This window comes from Symphalangus syndactylus, chromosome 18, assembly GCF_028878055.3.
Source record: "Symphalangus syndactylus isolate Jambi chromosome 18, NHGRI_mSymSyn1-v2.1_pri, whole genome shotgun sequence".
Taxonomy (NCBI): domain Eukaryota; kingdom Metazoa; phylum Chordata; class Mammalia; order Primates; family Hylobatidae; genus Symphalangus; species Symphalangus syndactylus.
In genome coordinates, this window is record NC_072440.2 from 28353542 (window position 1) to 28372819 (window position 19278).

The window sequence follows — 19278 nt, forward strand, 5'->3', positions numbered from 1 at the left end:
TTCCCTCTTTTTCTATCGATTGGAATAGTTTCAGAAGGAATGGTACCAGTTCCTCCTTGTACCTCTGGTAGAATTCAGCTGTGAATCCATCAGGTCCTGGACTCTTTTTGGTTGGTAAGCTATTGATTATTGCCACAATTTCAGAACCTGTTATTGGTCTATTCAGAGATTCAACTTCTTCCTGGTTTAGTCTTGGGAGGGTGTATTTGTCGAGGAATTTATCCATTTCTTCTAGATTTTCTAGTTTATTTGCATAGAGGTGTTTGTAGTATTCTCTGATGGTAGATTGTATTTCTGTGGGATCGGTGGTGATATCCCCTTTTTCGTTTTTCATTGCATCTATTTGATTCTTCTCTCTTTTCTTCTTTATTAGTCTTGCTAGAGGTCTATCAATTTTATCGATCTTTTCAAAAAACCAGCTCCTGAATTCATTAATTTTTTGAAGGGCTTTTTGTGTCTCTATTTCCTTCAGTTCTGCTCTGATTTTAGTTATTTCTTGCCTTCTGCTAGCTTTTGAATGTGTTTGCTCTTGCTTTTCTAATTCTTTTAATTGTGATGTTAGGGTGTCAATTTTGTATCTTTCCTGCTTTCTCTTGTGGGCATTTAGTGCTATAAATTTCCCTCTACACACTGCTTTGAACGTGTCCCAGAGATTCTGGTATGTTGTGTCTTTGTTCTCGTTGGTTTCAAAGAACATCTTTATTTCTGCCTTCATTTCATTATGTACCCAATAGTCATTCAGGAGCAGGTTGTTCAGTTTCCATGTAGTTGAGCAGTTTTGAGTGAGTTTCTTAATCCTGAATTCTAGTTTGATTGCACTGTGGTCTGAGAGACAGTTTGTTATAATTTCTGTTCTTTTACATTTGCTGAGGAGAGCTTTACTTCCAACTATGTGGTCAATTTTGGAATAGGTGTGGTGTGGTGCTGAAAAAAATGTATATTCTGTTGACTTGGGGTGGAGAGTTCTGTAGATGTCTCTTAGGTCCACTTTATGTAGAGCTGAGTTCAATTCCTGGATATCCTTGTTAACTTTCTGTCTTGTTGATCTGTCTAGTGTTGACAGTGGGGTGTTAAAATCTCCCATTATTATTGCGTGGGAGTTTAAGTCCCTTTGTAGGTCACTCAGGACTTGCTTTATGAATCTGGTGCTCCTGTGTTGGGTGCATATATATTTAGGATAGTTAGCTCTTCTTGTTGAATTGATCCCTTTACCATTATGTAATGGCCTTCTTTGTCTCTTTTGATCTTTGTTGGTTTAAAGTCCATTTTATGAGAGACTAGGATTGCAACCCCTGCCTTTTTTTGTTTTCCAGTTGCTTGATAGATCTTTCTCCATCCCTTTATTTTGAGTCTATGTGTGTCTCTGGACGTGAGATGGGTTTCCTGAATACAGCACAGTGATGGGTCCTGACTCCTTATCCAGTTTGCCAGTCTGTGTCTTTTAATGGGAGCATTTAGCCCATTTACATTTAAAGCTAATATTGTTATGTGTGAATCTGATCCTGTCATTGTGATGTTAGTTGGTCATTTTGCTCTTTAGTTGATGCAGTTTCTTCCTAGCCTCGATGGTCTTTACAATTTGGCATGTTTTTGCAGTGGCTGGTACCGGTTGTTCCTTTCCATGTTTAGTGCTTCCTTCAGGAGCTCTTTTAGGGCAGGCCTGGTGGTGACAAAATCACTCAGCGTTTGCTTGTCTGTAAAGTATTTTATTCTCCTTCACTTATGAAGCTTAGTTTGGTGGGATAGGAAATTCTGGGTTGAAAATTCTTTTCTTTAAGAATGTTGAATATCAGCCCCCACTCTCTTCTGGCTTGTAGAGTTTCTGCTGAGAGATCAGCTGTTAGTCTGATGGGCTTCCCTTTGTGGGTAACCCGACCTTTCTCTGTGGCTGCCCTTAACATTTTTTCCTTCATTTCAACTTTGGTGAATCTGACAATTATGTGTCTTGGAGTTGCTCTTCTCGAGGAGTATCTTTGTGGCGTTCTCTGTATTTCCTGAATCTGAATGTTGGCCTGCCTTGCTAGATTGGGGAAGTTCTCCTGGATAATATCTTGCAGAGTGTTTTCCAACTTGGTTCCATTCTCCCCGTCATTTTCAGGTACACCAATCAGACGTAGGTTTGGTCTTTTCACATAGTCCCATATTTCTTGGAGGCTTTGTTCATTTCTTTTTATTCTTTTTTCTCTAAACTTCCCTTCTCGCTTCATTTCATTCATTTCATCTTCCATCAGCGATACTCTTTCTTCCAGTTGATCGCATCTGCTACTGAGGCTTCTGCAATCTTCGCGTAGTTCTCGAAACTTGGCTTTCAGCTCCATCAGTTCCTTTAAACCCTTCTCTCCATTGGTTATTCTAGTTATCCATTCTAATTTTTTTTCAAAGTTTTTAACTTCTTTGCTGTTGTTTTGAATTTCCTTTCGTAGCTCAGAGTAGTTTGATCGTCTGAAGCCTTCTTCTCTCAACTCGTCAAAGTCATCCTCCATCCAGCTTTGTTCCATTGCTGGTGAGGAACTCCATTCCTTTGGAGGAGGATAGGTGCTCTGCTTTTTAGAATTTCCAGTTTTTCTGCTCTGTTTTTTCCCCATCTTTGTGGTTTTATCTACTTTTTGTCTTTGATGATGGTGATGTACAGATGGGTTTTTGGTGTGGATGTCCTTTCTGTTTGTTAGTTTTCCTTCTGCCAGACAGGACCCTCAGCTGCAGGTCTGTTGGAGTTTACTAGAGGTCCACTCCAGACCCTGTTTGGCTGGGTGTCAGCAGCAGTGGCTGCAGAACAGCGGATTTTCGTGAGACCACAAATTCAGCTGTCTGATAGCTCCTCTGGAAGTTTTGTCTCAGAGGAGTCCCCGGCCGAGTGAGGTGTCAGTCTGTCCCTACTGGGGGGGTGCCTTCCAGTTAGGCTGCTCAGGGGTGAGGGACCCCCTTTAGGAGGCAGTCTGTCCGTTCTCAGATCTCCAGCTGCGTGCTGGGAGAACCACTACTCTCTTCAAAGCTGTCAGTCAGACAGGGACATTTAAGTCTGTAGAGGATCCTGCTGACTTTTGTTTGTCTGTGCCCTGCCCCCAGAGGTGGAGCCTACAGAGGCAGGCAGGCCTCCTTGAGCTGTGGTGGGCTCCACCCAGTTCGAGCTTCCTAGCTGCTTTGTTTACCTAAGAAAGCCTGGGCAATGGCTGGCGCCCCTCCCCCAGCCTTGCTGCCACCTTGCAACTTGATCTCAGACTGCTGTGCTAGCAATCAGTGATACTCCATGGGCATAGGACCCTCCGAGCCAGGTGCGGGACACAATCTCCTAGTGTGCCGTATTCCAGGCCCGTTGGAAAAGTGCAGTATTAGGGTGGGACTGACCCGATATTCCAGGTGCCATCTGTTACCCCTTTCTTTGACTAGGAAAGGGAACTCCCTGACCCCTTGCGCTTCCCGAGTGAGGCAATGCCTCGCCCCACTTCGGCTTGCGCACAGTGCACTTCACCGACTGTCCTGCACCCACTATTTGGCACTCCCTAGTGAGATGAAACCAGTACCTCAAGCAGAAATGCGGAAATCACCCGTCTTCTGTGTAGCTCGGGCTGGGAGCTGGAGACTGGAGCTGTTCCTATTTGGCCATCTTGGCTCCACCCCCTCATTTGCATTTCTATACACTAACAATGAATAATTTGAAAAGGGAAGTATGAAAGCAATTACATTTATAATAGCACCAAAAAGAAGAAAATAATTAGAAATTAATTTAGACAAAGAGAGGAAAGTCTTGTACAATAAAATCTACAAGATATTGCTGAAAGAAATTAAAGTATAATTAAACAGAAACACATCCCATATTCATGGGCTGGAAGGCTTAATATTGTTAAGATGTCAATACTACCCAAAGTGACCTACAGATTTGATGCAATTCCTCTCAAAATCCCAATGATATTTTGGGGAGAAACAGAATAACTGATGCTAAAATTCATTTGGGATCTCAAGAGATCATGAATAGCCAAAAATCTTAAAACAGACCAAAGCCGAAGGACTCACATTTCCTGATTTCAAAACTTAATACAAAGCTGCAGTAATCAAAACAGTGTAGTACTGGCATAAAAACGTACATATAGACCAATTGAATAAAATTGACATCCCAGAAATAAACTCTCCCATGTATGGCCAAATGATTTTTGACGAGAGTGTCATGACCATTCAATGGGGAAAGAACATTCTTTTCAACAAATGGTTTGGGAAGACTGCATATCCACATATAAAATAATGAAGTTGGACCTTACCTAACAGCATACAGAAAAATCACTCAAAATTAATCAAAGACTTAAATGTAAGACCTAAGACTAGAAGGAAAACATAAGGCAAAAGCTTCATGACATTGGATTTGGCAATGATTTTTTTTTTTTTTTTTAGACAGAGTCTCGCTCTGTTACCCAGGTTGGAGTGCAGTGGCTCAATCTCTGCTCACTGCCATCTCTGTCTCCCAGGTTCCAACGATTCTCCCACCTCAGCCTCCAGAGTAGCTGGGATTACAGGCATGCACCACCACGCCTGGCTAATTTTTGTATTTTAAGTAGATACGAGGTTTCACCAGGTTGACCATACTGGTCTTTAACTCCTGACCTCAGGTGATCTGCTGCCTCGGCCTCCCAAAGTGCTGGGACTACAGGCATGAGCCACCACGCCCAACTGGCAGTGACTTTTTGGACATGACATCAAAGGCACAGGCAAAAAAGAAAAACAGAGAGAAATTGGATTTCATGAAAGTTTGAAAAGTTAATGCATCAAAAGACACTATCAACAGAGTAAAAAGGCAACCTACAGAATGAGAGAAAATCTTTGCAAGCCATATATCTAATAAGGAATTAATATCCAGCATATATAGAGAACTCACCTAAAACTCAAAAACAAAAAAACCAAACAACCTGATTCAAACTATGGGCAATGGAATTTTATAGACATTTATCCAAAGAAGATATATATATATCCCCACTAAGCACATGAAAAGATGTTCAATATCACTGATCATTAGGAAAATGCAAATCAAACTACAATGAGATGGCACCTCATGACTACTATCAAAAAATAAACAGAAAATAAATGTTAGAGAGGATGTAGAGAGATTGCAACCCTTGTGCACTGTTGGTGGGAACATAAACTGGTATGAAAAGAGTTTATGGTGGTATGGTGGTTCCTCAAAAAATTAAAAATAAAATTACCATATGATCCAGCAATTCCACTTCTGGGTATATACCCAAAAGAACTGAAAACGAGGTCTCAAAGAGCTCTTTGTACATCAAAGTTCATGGCAGCATTATTCACAATAAACAAAAGATGGAAGCAACTCAAGTGCCCATTTACAGATGAATGGATAAGCAAAATGTGGTATAGGCACACAATGGAATATTATTCAGCCTTAAAAAGGAAGGAAATTCTGACACATGCTACAAAGATGAATCTCAAGGACACTATGCTAAGTAAAATAAGCCAGTCACAAAAAGACAAATACTTTCTGATTCCAATTACATGAGGGGTACTTAGAGTAGTCAACTCACAGAGACAGAAAGCAGAATGGTGGTTATCATGGGCTTGGGGGAGAGGAGAATGGAGGCTTATTAATGGGTGTAAACTTTCAGTTTTATTTTCCTTTTTTTTTTTTGAGACAGGCTCACTCTGTCACCCAGGCTGGAGTGCAGTGGCATGATCATGGCTTATTGTGGCCTCAATCTCCCCAGCTTCAAGTGATTTTCCCACCTCAGTCCCCCAAGTAGCTGGGACTACAGGCAGGCACCATCATGCTTGGCTAATTTTTGTGTTTTTTTTTTTTTGGTAGAGATGGGGTTTCACCATGTTGCCTAGGCTGGTCTGGAACTCCTGGACTCAAGCGATGCCTCCTTGGCCTCCCAAAATGCTGGGATTACAGGTATGAACCTGAACTAAAGTTTCAGTTTTCATCTTTTCAAGATGAAAAGAATTATGAAGATGGGTAATGGTGACAGTTGCACAATATTATGAATGTGTTTAATACCACTGAACTGTACACTTAAAAATAGTTAAGATGGTAAATTGTATTGATGTGTGAAGAAAACCAGAATGTGTTACCCCAAAATATTCCTCTTTGACGTAAATATTTTTGAATTAAAGGCAATTAAGAAGTAGCAAACAAAAGAAAAGATCTCTCTATCCATCTGCTTTTCTGCCTAAAGATAGGATATAAAGTCCACTTTACTGGAGATAGCACTTATCAGCCCAGAAATAGCACCAGAAGAACCTACAAAAAAGCCTCATTCCATTAGTGTATTCCCACAGATTTATCTTGCTATAGTTTCTTGCCTTTGGAAATCTAAAACTGCTTTCCTATGTCCTGTCACTTCTATAAAATTTATTGTTCTTTGTTGTTGAAGATATGATGCTCATAGTTTCAAGCTGCCACTTTGAGTTACCCTTCACTGAGATTTCTTCCACATGGTGTACACTATACATCTTAGTTAATACACTTACTGGCCAGGTGCAGTGACTCACACATGTAATTCCAGAACTTTGGGATGCTGGGGTGGGTGGATTCATTGAGTTCAGTAGTTTGAGATCAGCCTGAGCAATATAGCAAAACTCCATCTCTACAAAAAATACAGTATTAGCCTGGCATGGTGGTGCATGCTTGTAGTCCCAGCTACTCGGGAGGCTGAGGTGGGAGGATTGCTTGAACCCGGGAGGCAGAGGTTGCAGTGAGCCATGATCTTGCCACTGCACTTCAGTCTGGGCACTAGAGCGAGATCCTGTCTCAAAAGTAATTAATTATTTAATTAATGTATTAACTTGCTGGTTTTCTCTTGCTAATCTATCTTGTGTTACAGGAGTCTGTTTCAACTACAAATTTATGAGAGTTGAGAAGATTATATTTTAACTCATTTTTTTTCACAATTAAAAGAAAAACTGAAAAAAAGGGGGAAGAAAGGAGTAGGGTTGTTTACCCTGCCCTGCCCTCCTCTCCCAGGATGTGCCCAATTATCCTGGACGAGAAAGATGCTGAGAAGGCTCTAAGCAGGGTGCTCACTGGATGGCTCTGAGTTCAGGCCATCATATCCTAGGTGCCCTCCCTAGTTCCTGGTTTTTCTGGAGCCACAATAAGTCCTTTTTATGTATAGCTTAAATTCCTTCCCTCTGGTCTAATCCTCCCCACCCCACCCAGCCTCCACCTTTAGTCTGCAGCACAAATTCCTCCCCCAAACTTTTTGCCAGATTCAAGGGGGAGCTAAATAAACCAGCAGCCTTCAAACTGGGTTATGGGAATTCTAGGGAGACAGAAGACTTCCTCAGGGCACCAGACCCAGGTGGTTTCAAAGGAACCAATTTTTAAATCCTCCACTAAGATCTCTTTGCGAAATATATCTTCCCTCAGGCACTACCTGGCATCAAACTGCTTCTCCCATTGACTCTATTTAGTTCACTTCACTGGAAGTAAATGCCTCAGAGCCTCAAACAAAGGAGCAATCTGAGTACTGTGTTGGAGTCAGTCATTACTCAAAGGCCAGAGCAACCAATCCTTTTCAGAGTCAAGTGGTTTCCAATTATAGTCAATTTCTCAGGGTCAATTTGTTCCCAACTACAGTCAGTTATAGACCCCATATACAATGGTGGTCCCATAAGATTATACTGGAGCTAGAAGATTCCAATTGCTTGGTGACTTCATAGCCATCATAATGTGCAGCACATATTATGTAGTACATAATATGTAGCACAATGCATTACTCGCATGTTTGTGGTGATGCTGGTGTAAACAAACCTACTGCACTGCCAGTTATGTAAAAGTATAACACATATAATTATGTAATGCATATAATACTTCGTAATGATAATAAATGACTATGTTACTGGTTTGTGTTGTCAACCGAAGAATGATGAGGTTAATAAATTTGGAAAGCCCAGCTTTATTGCTCTTAAAAGGTTGCAGTGTGCAGGTGGCCATTCTGACAAGCTGGGAAGTGTAGCCTCTGGCCAGAAGCCAGAAACCTGCACTTCGAAAGCAGAGGCAAAAGGAACAGGAATGTATGCTGAGTGGGGTGACTGAATATATGTATTTAACAGGCTATAGGAGCAGTCATGAATATTTACGAAAAGAGAAATGTGCACATGCACAGTTGAGCTTCATGGGTGGCAGGTGTAAGAAAAATGGTGGCATTAGCATGATCCAAGGTTGGAGTTTTTGGCTCTCTGAACATCAAAAGAGGATGCAGAGGACATGAAAACCCTCACTGCACCCAACCCCTGTAGACTGGCCAGAACCACTTCATGGTCGGTGGTCTCTTATCAGAAATGCTGGTCAGTTGTGTCAAAACTGCAAAAGGGAGGGGCACCATCAAGCCATTGGTTGACATCAGTGGTGGAGCCTTTTAAAAAGACTGGTTTCTGTTAAGCCTTTAGGGAAGAAAGCCTTAGTGAGAGAGGGGACGTAACAAGGCATGTCTGGTCTCCCATCCCACCATGGCCAGGAACTCAGTTTTAAGGTTTCTCTGGGGTCCTCTTGGTCAAGGGGGATCTGTTCAGTTGGTTGGGGGGCTTAGAATTTCATTTTTATTTCTCAATAAAAATAAAAAATACTATACTTTTTATTGTTTTAGAATGTTCTCTACTTTTATAAGTAGAAGTAACTTTAAAAAAAAAAAAGTTGACCAGGCTCACACCTGTAATCCCACCACTTTGGGAGGCTGAGACACGAGGATTGCTTGAGCCCTGGAGTTTGAGACCAGTGTGGACAACAAAGCAAGACCCTGTCTCTATTTTTAAGAATTAAAAAAAAAAAAAGAAAAGAAAAAAAATTAACTGTAAGGCAGCCTTAGGCAGTTCCTTCTGGAAGTATTCCAGAAGAAGGCGTTGTTACAGTAGGAGATGACAGCTCCATGTCTATCATTGCTCCTGAAGACCTTCCAGTGGGATAGGGTGTGGAAGTGGAAGACAATGATATTGATGATACTGAGCCTGTGTAATCTAGGCCAGTGTGTGTGTGTATGTGTCTTAGTTTTTATCAAAAAAATTTAAAAAGTTAAAAAAATGTTAAATAGAAAAAAGCTCATAGAGTAAGGATATAAAGAAAAAATTTTTTTTTTTTTGAGAAAGAGTCTCACGCTGTCGCCAGGCTAGAGTGCAGTGGCACAGTCTCAGCTCACCGCAAGCTCCACCTCCTGGGTTCAAGCAATTCTCCTGCCTCAGACTCCTGAGTAGCTGGGACTACAGGTGTCCACCACCACGCTCAGGTAATTTTTGTATTTTTAGTAGAGACAGGGTTTCACCATGTTGGCCAGGTTGGTCTGGATCTCCTGACCTCGTGATCCGCCTGCCTAGGCCTCCCAAAGTGCTGAGATTACAGGCATGAGCCACCGTGCCCAGCCAAAAGAAAATATTTTTGTGCAGCTGCACAATATTTTGTGTTTTTATTTTTATTTATTTGTTTGAGGCAGGGTCTCACTCTTGTCATCCAGGTTGGAGTGCAGTAGTGTGTCTTGGCTCACTGCAGCCTCTCCCTCCCAGGTTCAAGTGATCCTTCCACCTCAGTCTCCTGAGTAGTTGGAATCACAGGTGCGTGTTACCTTGCTCAGCTAATAATTTTTTAATTTTTTTGTGAAGACAAGGTCTCACTATATTATCAAGGCTTGTCTCCAACTCCTGGGCACAAATGATCCTCCTGTTTTGGCCTCCCAAAGTGCTAAGATTACAGATGTGAGCCACTGTGCCTGGCCTTGTGTTTTAAACTAAATGTTATTACAAGAAAGTCAATAAGTTAAAAAAAAATTAAAAGTTTCTGAAGCAAAAAGTTAAGTAAGCTAGTGAATTTATAATTGAAGAAAAAAGAATATTATTTTATAGATTTAGTGTAGCCTAAGGGTTCCGTGTTTTAATATCTGCAGTAGTGTATCGTAATGGCCTAGGCCTTCACATTCACTCACCACTGACTCACTGACACAGAGCAACTTCCAGTCCTGCAAGCTTCATTCATGGTAAGTGCCCTGTACAGGTGTATCATTTCTTGTATACCATATTTTTACTGTACTTCTGTGTTTTGATATGTTTCAATACACAAACACCATTTTGTTCCAATTGCCTACAATATTCAGCACACTGACATGCTGTACAGGTTTGTAGCATAGGAACAATAAACTCTACCATATAGTTTAGGTGTGTAGGAGGCTGCACCATCTAGGTTTGTGTAAATGCACTCTATGAGTTCATACAGTGACAAAATTGCATAATGATGCATTTCTCAGAAGGTATCCCCATCATTAAGTGACAGATGATTGTACTGACTTTCACCAAAATTGAAGAAGGACCAAGTGGTTAGCTGACTGGTCACTAGAAATAATTTTTGATGAAAACATTATTATGTGATTTTTTTGGCAAAATCTTGGAAAAATTCAAAGAATGGAATAACCTTGCTTAATAAACTCCCTCTATTTCCATGTACTTGCTTATGTGGACAAAGAGCATCAGTACTCACATCCATGACAGTGAAAAGTAGGAATAGATTCTGTCTCATTCTAGCAATAAGTAATCGCCAGTGACAGCCCCCATCCATTTCATTAATAGGTGAATTTTTAATAAAAGTTTGCTTTTATGTTTAGTGATTACCAACATTATAATATGTGTACAATGTGTGTTTTATTTTTATATTTGATCAATTAGTACTAATAGTTGTACTGATAATTCAATCCCAAAATATTTTAATACTTAGAAACTTACAGTATAGGGTTACACATAGATAGATTTTTTTGGCAAAGCAAAATATAATTATTTCAAAGAAATATGATTAATTGGAAACACTTTTATAAAAAAATAATACATTGGGATAAAATTCTGTGGGGAGGAAGTATATGGAAATAAAAGTTTACAGAAACCAAAAACTGCATAATGTGTAAAAATATGTAAAATGTATTATTTTTTAAAGCTAATTTTTAAAGACAGGCATGGTTAATGTCATCATGAATTAAGCTAAACCAACTTAATTATATACACCTCTCAGGTTATTTTTAAGTTTTTTTTTTTTTTTTTGAGACGGAGTCTCGCTCTTTCACCCAGGCTGGAGTGCAGTGGCGCGATCTCGGCTCACTGCAGGCTCCGCCCCCCGGGGTTCACGCCATTCTCCTGCCTCAGCCTCCTGCGTAGCTGGGACTACAGGCGCCCGCCACCTCACCTGGCTAAGTTTTTGTATTTTTAGTAGAGATGGGGTTTCACCATGTTAGCCAGGATGGTCTCGATCTCCTGACCCCATGATCCGCCCACCTTGGCCTCCCAAAGTGCTGGGATTACAGGTGTGAGCCACCGCGCCCGGCCCTCTCAGGTTATTTTTAGTAGCTACCAAAGATGTCTTGAAGTCACCAAAACCTAGCTACTCCCGCATAATCTCACTAACAGGTGAAAGTGAGTATCTCAAACATCTCAGATCAAATTCCGCTAAACATACAGACCTTTATTAAACATGTATTAATAAACAGGCACAAAGCAGTTTATAGGGCTGCCTTGTTCCATGAGCTTGCTGACATTGACTTGAGTCAGACACAGTGACCTTCCAGGGGTCTCTCACATTCACAGTGCATCGGGCCTTAGGACTTCTTTGTAAATCAACAGTCTGTGAGAGGATGAAGCCACACCACCTTCATACTAGAATAGAGGATACTGCTAAAGTCTTTTAGCCAACCCACATCTTGAATTCCTCTAATTCCCCAGCGAAAGCCCATCGTTAATATTTCTTGTGCCAGACAATAGCCCACCATTTTCACCAATAAAAACATACTTCTAATTTTTATGCCAATTAGTAGAGCCTCAGGTATCATGGAAGCTGCTTCTGGACTGTGGCCTTTCAGGTGTTAGCTGACTACCAGCTGATATTCTATGTGAACCCTGAAAGAGCCAATCATTCAAGATGGATCTTGAGTAGCTAATTGGGCCAAATTCAAAATGAAGCCAAGTGGCCATTTGCTGACTAGAGGTCACACATGTACTCTGTGTTCTGGAAACGCCACATGATCTGGTAACTTAGGGACTCTCTTAGCTGTTTGTTCCCCTTTATGCTGCCGGGAGGCACCTGAAACTAACCAATAGACTGCGACCTATGGTAAATCTTTTTTTGTCTCATTTTCTTTCTTCCTTCCTTCCTTTACTCTTTTTTTTTTTTTAATTAGTCAAGTGCAGTAGTGAGAAGGGGGGAAGAGTATAACAAGAGTTTGATCTGTAACTGACTGTGAACAATCAATTGGAATAACTCACTAGCTTTGGAACAGCCCAGTCAATCTTAACATTAACGAGATAGAACTAGGAGAGCTTTTAAAAAGCCTTTAAAAGAAATATCCAAGGCCAGGCACAGTGGCTTATGCCTGTAATCTCAACACATTGGGAGGCCGAGGCTGGTGGATCACTTGAAGCCCGGAGTTTGAGACCAGCCTAGCCAACATGGCAAAACCCCAGTCTCTACTAAAAATACAAAAAGTAGCTGGGCATGGTGGCGCACACCTATGATCTCAGCTACTCAAGAGGCTGAGGCACAAGAGTTGCTTGAACCTGGAAGGCAGAGGTTGCAGTGAGCCAAGATCACACCACTGCACTCCAGCCTGGGTGACAGAGCAAGACTCTGTCTCAAAAAACAAAATAGGCCGGGTGCTCTGGCTCACACCTGTAATCCCAGCACTTTGGGAGGCCAAGGCAGGCAGATGGTCTGAGCTCAGCAGCTCGAGACGAGCCTGGGCAACATGGCAAAACCCCGTCTCTACTAAAAATACAAAAAATAGCCAGGCATGGTGGCACGCTCCTCTAGTCCCATCTACTCAGGAGGCTGAGGCACGAGAATCGCTTGAACCCGGGAGGTGGAAGTTGCAGTGAGCTGAGGTGGCACTACTGTACTCCAGCCTGGGCGACAGAGCGAGAATCTGTCTCAAAAACAAAGAGCAACCATAACAACAAAGAACTAGGAGAGCTTGTATCTATTATTTGCATAACAGACTGGAGTGGGAACCTGGGTGAAATTTTTTCTCTGCTTTTTTTTTTTTTTTAAGACAGTCTTGCTCTGTCACCCAGGCTGGAGTGCAGTGTGTGATCACAGCTTATTACAGCCTTTACTTCCTCAGCTTCAAGCCATCTTTCCTCAACCTCCCAAGTAGCTAGGACTACAGGCATGCACCACTACACTCAGCTAATTTTAAAAAATTTTATAAAGAGAGGGTCTTGCCATGTTGCCCAGGCTGGTCTTGAACTGGTCTTAGGTGATACTCCCACCTCAGCCTCCCAAAGTGCTGGGATTATACACATGAGCCACCACACCCAGCCAGCAACTTTTTCTATAAAGGACACCCCCTTTGTTTTTTCTGGCAGAGCACATCTTTGTTTTGTATTGAAGGCTGCATCTCCTTGGTTTGCAGACTGCTCAAAGAAATAAGGTCTCTCTTAACCCAATACTTTGTTCTCAGTAGTTTTATTAACATCTAGCTTACCTGGGTTACAGTTTAACCTAAGTAGCACTTGCACAATATCACACTTAGGCTGCAGAATTTTAAATAATGGGCATTTAACAGTGAGTGTCAAATCACTGATGTATTTCTATCCCATTGAGCATCTTCAAAAGTGATGCACATTTTAGTTTAAAATACCAGTATTTACAACATACCATGAATATAAATCCTTTCTATTTAAATTTATGATGAAAATTTTACGTGTCAACTTTAAAATGAGCAAAAGGGTACACAGATTTTTAAAATTATTTGTGAGGTCATCTGAAAAGTTGGAACCTCACTGCACTCAGCAGGGCTCTCTTTGTGCGCGGGGGAAGACATCTCTTTGGCCTTTATACATGTCTGCTCAGCGTCTTGCCAGAGCCCTGAGAGCTCTGCATTCCAAAAGATTAGGTGGTGCAGCCTAATCAAGCCAAGCCAACACAGCCTAGTTCCTATGACAACTTCTCCTAGGCAGAGGGGGCTTTCTGCCGTTACAGTTTATACAGACAAGAGGGACTTCTCAGTCCCTTGAACCCGGGAGGTGGGTTCAAACACCCACCTTCCAAAACAAGGAAGATCTGCTCTTAGGTGACCTGGTTGCTTCACTTAAACCAGGAGGTCCCATGTCAAAGCTGAAGATGAAAGAGAAACCAGGCCAGCAGTCACCCAACAAGATGTAGTGGACCTGATGAAGCCCGACAAAAATGTAATACAGAAGACACAGGCCAGCCAGGCGAGGATTCAAGTACAGCATGTCACAGGTCCTGGCAATCACAATGCTGAAGCTAGAAATAAATTTACATGACTGACTTCTGGCATAAATAATAATTTCATTCTACTTGTCTGTGGTTGCTCATGCAGGGCTTCAACGATTTCCTACCAGGACACTTTCAACTTCTGCCCTTAGCTCTGCCAGCTAATTTTTTATTTATTTTCTTGCTGTTTTTATCATGAGTTCTTGCATGTCTTGTGTTCTTGTTTTGTGGAGGTAATTGCTTCATCAAAATTTTAAATTTCTGGTTTTATATTTAGTGTAATTTTTCATGTGCTCCATGGAAACATATTTCTAGTGAGTATACTTCATCTGCCATTTGTTTTTCCATGTCATGCTTCTAAAATCTTTGTTCTCTCCCCTTTTTGTTTAACTATTACTATATAGACATTTAAGATCATTACTCATCTTTGGGTAATGGGAGTGCTTCATGGGAAAGATATTTTTAGGAGTTCTATGTGGGGAGAGGACATACCTATGTTCTAGGACATACATGAATTCTCCTGTGACACTAAGTAAAATGTTATGTGAGTTACTTTTTTGGGGCTTTACTTCTCCCAAGTCAACAAAGATAGTGATAAAGTAGAGTTCCTCAGGTGAACACTTCCCTGCAAATATAGCTTGTATATGTGACTTCACATTTGATTCTTCTGCCCTTGCATTATCTTGGAGACAAATCAGGTCCAGAGAAACTCTTGATACCAAGGCACTTGCTTCTCATGGACCTAAACATCATCTCTGGATGACAGTGGGGTGTGTCCACAGCTCCCCATTGCCCCTAGGGATCTATGTAGTGGCTCCTGATAAGCTTCTGCTGGCTCAGCTAGGAGATGTGACCAGGAAGAAAATATAATGGCTTCGGCTAAGAACATACTTTGCTGATAGGCTGGGTGCGTGTCTATCAGATGCTGCTATCTCACTGGTCTGGAGACAGAAAAATAAATTCAGCTCATGTTTTTTATATTCTTGCCTAGCCAACTGTGCAGTTTATGACTCCAACCAGGACTGAAAGATGGAAAAAAGCATCTTGGAAATAATTGTACAACTTCACAGATCATTAGCAAACCTGACTTCCCATTACAAACCCCAAAGTTGTAATGAGTTTATTTTCATACAATCTTGGACTATCCCCAGTTTCCTGTACTCTTTACAATCAGACTTATTTCTCTCAGAATTGAAAGATACCTGAGAAAAGTATCCACTTAAAACACAAACTGTAAATATAGATAGAGCTGCAGTAAAAGAGAATGTATAAATGTCCAGCCAATGACCTACTATGTATGACCTAGTGTCCAGCGACTATATCTCTTAAGAATTTACCCGATGGGGAACCTACCTATCTCTCTCTACATATATATATTAGATAGGTTCCTCGTCAGGTGAATTCTTAGAGACACAGTCACTGGACATTAGGTCAGCCCAAGGCTAGTTATGCCTCTGCTAATCTTCAAGGCAGCTTCCTGGCATTGCCTCTACAAACACTTCCCTAGGAGATTCACAAAAGTTATGTCTGTACAATTTAGCATGTTACAGCCAATTTTACATGTAGCACTAACCACACAAGGCAAGCTAAGGTGTTCACATATCCAAATTGGGAATGACCCAACAACAGGCCTGCCCCTCAGAGCTGACCATTTCCTAACTCTTACCAGCCACAGCTAGGATGACTAAGGGTGAGGACTGCCACGTTTCTCATGAAATAGCCACTTGGCTAAGTAGTCATTTCACATTTAAAAGATGCCCTTCAACTGTACCCAGTAACAGTGAGCTATGTGTTTAAACCTCATGACTTAGAGAGAGACCTGTGCTTTCAGATGACTGTTAACATTTCTGGAACCACAAGGGCATAGCCAAACAGCGGTGTTCATGTCACCTTTGCTCTTAAACAAGGAAGTGGCTTTTTCTCTTTTTTTTTTTTTGCAGTTGAAAGGAATAACAATGAGTGGTGGGTTTAAAGTTGCAAATTAACAGAGGATTATAAAAAGCTTACTTAGCTGTGAAGGCAGAGCATACTTGCGTAATAGTTTGACATAAATATTTTCAGTTAAAAATCTCCACAGGGCACTGCATGGTACCTATCACCCACAATATCTTGGTGCTTGGCTGGGTGCAGTGGCTGACACCTATAATCCCGCATTTTGGGAGGCTGAGTGGAGGATTTCTTGAGGCTGAAGTTCAAGACCAGCCTTGACAATATAGTGAGACCTCATCTCTACAAAATATTAAAAAAAATAGCTGGGTGTGGTGGCAAATGCCTGTATTCTCAGCTACTCAGGAGGCTAAGGCAGGGAAGAATTGCTTGAGCCTAGGAGTTTGAGGTTACAGTGAGCTGTGATCCAGTCTAGGCGGGGCAATGAAGTGAGACTCTGCCTCCAAAACAAAACAAACTTTGGTGCTTAAGAGGCAGAAGCTTATCTGTGGGAGTCAGTCCTACGGCTGACCGGCACTTTAACGCCTCATTAGAGAAAACAGATATTCTCCAGAGTTTCTTTTCAGAAGCTAACCTCAAAGACACTAATAATATAGCAGATATCTAGGTATTTTTCCTTGACTGTTCTAAGCAATTCTAGGTGATACAGAGGTTTTGCAGTTATTCACATGAAAAAAATAAACAGAGGTTGACATTCCCAAGACTTTTATAGCAAAGTAGAAAATATCTGAAAAATTTAAGTCATAAAATATGCATACTTTGGGATGTTTGAAGGCTACAGTAATTACTGAACTTGAAAATATTTATATTTAAAAATTCCCATATAATATGTGCTGCCCAAAGATTTCAGGAAGCACATAGGTATGTCTTTTTTTTCTCATAGTCTGCCTATAAACCAAATTTCTATTTTTAATAGTTATTAGCAATCTTCTATGTTTCACATTATTTCATATGACTTGTTTTCTTTCAGGAGAAAAAAAAATCTGCTCATATATATGAATCTAATTTGTAATGCCCTCCCTGCTTTTTAAGCTGATAACAACTTCATCTTATTACATACAAAAAAAAAAAAGGAAATCCATTTTACTCCCAACCCCACATTTTGTTCAATTAAAAAATTACATTTTTTATTGTGTATCCTTTAACAAATTATTTTGGCTATAGTTTTAGCTTTTAACCTTTGTATTAGAGATACACAGTCTGGGACCACCGTCGTACATGCAGTCCATCATTGTAAGCCCTCTTAAAGAAAAGAACCTGCACTTCTATGTTTGACTTCGAAGCCCCCTACATCCTGAAAGACTGGGTAGGAAAGAGGTCATTACTGATCATAGTTACTTTGCAAATGTGTGAAGTGTTTAAACTGTGAATTACTCACTGATTTCCTCCTAATGAGCTGGTACTTCGAGGGGACTCTCCCTAATCTGAGTGGGGAGGTGCCTGGGGTCAGAGACCCCCAGAACTTCTAAATATTGTGGGTGCCATCAACTCAGATCAAAAGGAAGTAAAGCAAGCAACTGCAATTTTGCACTGACAGGATTATGATTCTGATGTATACAATCAATCACTAACCTTAAAGGTCACCTTACCTCAAGCAGGTACCATGGTTGCCTGTCATACTGAAACATGCTTCATGCAAATAGCATGAAGATGGTTTCAAAGTATGCCTTTACACTTCCTGAACAATTTGAAATTCACTCGGTAAGTTCCCCAACTAATGGAAATATTTTATTGACAGAACGTGGAAAAACCAAATAACCTAATCTTTGCTGCAGGCTCATCACTTTTTTGGTTACTCTTTTTGGGAATTTCAATGGTGTAAACAGTCACTATTCATTGAGTATGTGATGACATTAAGGTTTTGAACTTAAAAGGCTCTTTATTTTGCCAAAAGCTACCCTCTGTCACTTCTCTGGATCACATTTTTTTTTTTTTTTTTTTTTTTTTTTTAAGAGACAGAGCCTTGTTCTGTCACCCAGTCTGTAGTGAAGTGGCATGATCTTGGCTCACTGCAACCTCCACCTCCTGAATGAAAGTGACTCGTGCCTCAGCCTCGGGAGTAGCTGGGACTACAGGCATGTGTCACCACACCCAGCTAGTTTTTTGTATTTTTAGTAGAGAAAGGGTTTCTCCATGTTGGTGAGGCTAGTTTTGAACTCCTGAGCTCCAGCAATCCGCCCACCTCAGCTTCCCAGAGTGCTAGAATTACAGGCGTGAGCTACCGCACCCGGCCGACACTTTTCTTAAGAGAGTAATTTGGGCAAAATATATTCCCAGAAAAAAAAAAAAAACGGATCCTGTATCCACTTAGGGAAAACAAAATATGACATTTGGCTTTGAGACCAAAAAGAATAAAAATTAGATCAGCAATCTACTTCATATGTTAACAAACAAAACCAAACAAAAAACCTGGCTATATTGGTAGGACCATGTAAGGCAAGGCAATAATCAAAACAGGAAGATCCTTATGTGAAGAGATCTTTGTGCATCAACAGAAAGTTCAACTTGCACTCTATGCAACTATTTTCCAAAATATAGTTATATAGTTTGTAATTGTAGATGTAATATGTACTAATTATAAAAAAATTTGGATAACACCTAACATATTGTTAAAAATAAAAATCCCACCACCTATAGATTATAACAGCTTGGTGAATGCTTTTGCAAAAAGTTTTGTTCTAGATGTATGCTTTTTTTTTTTTTTTTTTTTTTTTTTTTAAGATGGAGTCTCACTCTGTCACCCAGGCTGGAGTGCAGTGGTGCGATCTCGGCTCACTGCAGCCTCCATCTCGTGGGTTCAAGTGATTCTCCTGCCTCAGCCTCCCAAGTAACTGGGATTACAGGCATGCGCCACCATGCCTGGCTAATTTTTGTATTTTTGGTAGAGACGGGGTTTCACCATGTTGGCCAGGCTGGTTTTGAACTCGTGACCTCAATTGACCTGCCCGCCTTGGCCTCCCAAAGTGCTGGGATTACAGGCGTGAGCCACTGCGCCTGGCCTGATGTATGCACTTTTAAAAACAAAAAATGGCATATTACCTTTTACCATTTAATAATATTGTGGCAATATCTCAGTATCAGTGACTGTGGATCTTCACAATTATTTTTAAAAGCCACATAGTATATCACTATAT

The 19278-nt window shown here is 40.8% G+C and overlaps 1 long non-coding RNA gene across 5 annotated transcripts in view; it reads left to right on the plus strand.

Annotated features, from left to right (window-relative positions):
* Nucleotides 1–19278, plus strand: part of LOC129468653 (uncharacterized) — a 59023-nt gene that overhangs the window by 10814 nt on the left and 28931 nt on the right. For 3 of the 5 annotated variants that reach the window (XR_010117068.1, XR_010117065.1, XR_010117066.1), the window contains exon 2: nucleotides 5804–5893. This is a non-coding gene — a long non-coding RNA (uncharacterized lncRNA). Of the gene's footprint in view, nucleotides 1–5803; nucleotides 5894–9084; nucleotides 9222–19278 lie in introns of all 5 variants that reach the window. The other 2 variants (XR_010117069.1, XR_010117067.1) reach the window with 1 other exon arrangement.